Genomic DNA, 2,308 nt, shown 5'->3' on the forward strand with positions numbered 1-2,308 from the left:
CATTCATATGCTTTGATGTATGTGACTTCTACCCATCTATCACGGAAAAACTGCTTACCAAAGCACTCGACTTCGCCAATATCTACAGACCCATCAGTACCGACGAGAGAGAAATCATTTTCCTCTCCAAGCAATCTCTACTGTTTTCCAATGATTGCCCCTGGGAGAAAAAATCCTCTGCCAGCCGATTCGACATAACAATGGAATCTTTCGATGGCGCTGAAACATGCGAACTAAGTGGTTGTTATTTATTGTCCTGTCTAACCAAAAGTATGGCAACAGCATCGGCCTGTATAGAGACGACGGTTTGGCAGTTTTTTAACTCAACCCTCAACAGATCGAAAGAATCAAGAAGGGCTTCTGCCAATTTTCCGTCAAAACGACTTAAAGATCACAGTCGAAGCAAACACCACTAAAGTAAATTTCTTAGACGTCACCCTTGACCTCCAATCTGGAAAGCACTATCCCTACACAAAAGAAGGAAACATCCCACTCTACGTTCACAAGAAATCTAATCACCCCCCATCCATCCTAAAGAACATACCGGAATCCATAAACAAGCGCCTCTCAGAAATTTCTTCCGACAAAGAATCATTTGATAAAGCGAAAGAAACCTACCAAGATGCACTCAACAAGAGCGGCTACATATATAATCTAACCTACGGAAAAACAACTCCAGAAACCAAACACCGCAAGAATAGGCCTAGAAACATCACCTGGTTCAATCCTCCATACAGCCAAAACGTCAAAACAAAAGTTGGAAAGTGTTTCCTCACCTTAATCGGCAAGCACTTCCCAAAATCACACCCTTTGCACAGAATTTTCAACCGGAACACTCTCAAAATTAGTTATAGCTGCATAAGCAGATCATGACTAAAACTAATCTCGTACCCAGATCTCCCACGGTCATACGGAAGGGAGATCTGGTAAAGTTCGATTTCGAGCATGCTCAGTGCCAGCGAGGCCCGAAATACGGGCTTCTCTATCACTGAGCATGTTCGTACTCTCTATTGTGATTTTGGGTGATTTTGCGTAATAAACATGGATTTCGAGAGTATTGTTGAAGAGATTCTTTTGGGCAGAGGACAAGGAAACCTTAAACTTAAGCCGAAACAGAAAAAAGCGCTACAGGCGATTGTTTTTGAACGGTCGAGATTGTTTAATTGTCGCACCAACTGCAGAATCACTGAAGCGAGCGCTTAGGCTTAATAAACGAGTGCTATTTTTTTCACACCATGTCGTGAAAAGTGTAACTAACCAAACCGTAAATAGAAAGCGAAAATGTTAAAGAGTGCTTAGACCTAATCACTACAACGAGCGCTATTTTCTTGACACGATTTCGTGAAAAATGCAGTTAATCTAACCGTAAAATTCACAATTGATCACTACTTAATTCGCCAGTCACGCTTTAAGAACGAGAAATACTGTTTTGAATAAATTACATACTTCAACTTGAATTTATTAGTTTCTGAGTACCGCGTAGCCAGCTACGCAGAACTTTATTCGAGTAGCAGGGTACGTGGGGCTTTCGTCGGTACCATTTACACAAACGTCGCATTTTTTTCAATGATTTTCCTCAACTGTAAAGCTTTTCCGGTGTCGGAAAAAAACAAAACTCTCCTTCGCACAACTGGCATTTATTCAAAACAGCACATGCACTTGCGAAAACTAAACCTTCACTTTACCTTCACTGAGGTGCCCCACGAAATAAGCAAATCAGAGGGTAGATTGCATTGCCGCAACCTTTTTTTAGTAGCCAATGAAAAAAGATGTATTGTCGAACTTTGCCAGATCTCACATTTCCATTTACAGAGTGAGATCTGGGTACGAGATAGACTAAAACACCCCACGAGTACATACGGGTAACATACGAGTAACATACGGAACATACTGATACATACGAATACATACGACTAACATACGACTAACATACGAGTAACACACGGATACATACGACTAACACACGGATACATACGACTAACATACGGATACATACCAATACATACGAGTAATACGAGTGTTTTTCTCATAAACTAAGCTCTAATTATAAGCCTTGCAAGCATTTTTGCACGTCAGCAAACACGTTCGCGGTTCAGTTTGAGGGGCTTTCGTTAATTTTAGTCACAGTAAAATAAATTCACATGGAGTGCAAAACCCTTAGCTTGCGCTGCAAGATGACAATATATTTTGGACGTCGCTGACGTCGTATGACGTCATCAGATCAGCCATCTTGATTTCACTATTTCACCTTAGTTGCCTTTTTTAATGGCAAAAAAATCAGTGCGAAATGTAACCATGTACATGTAAA

Source organism: Montipora foliosa, chromosome 10 (genome assembly GCF_036669935.1).
Source record: "Montipora foliosa isolate CH-2021 chromosome 10, ASM3666993v2, whole genome shotgun sequence".
Lineage (NCBI taxonomy): Eukaryota > Metazoa > Cnidaria > Anthozoa > Scleractinia > Acroporidae > Montipora > Montipora foliosa.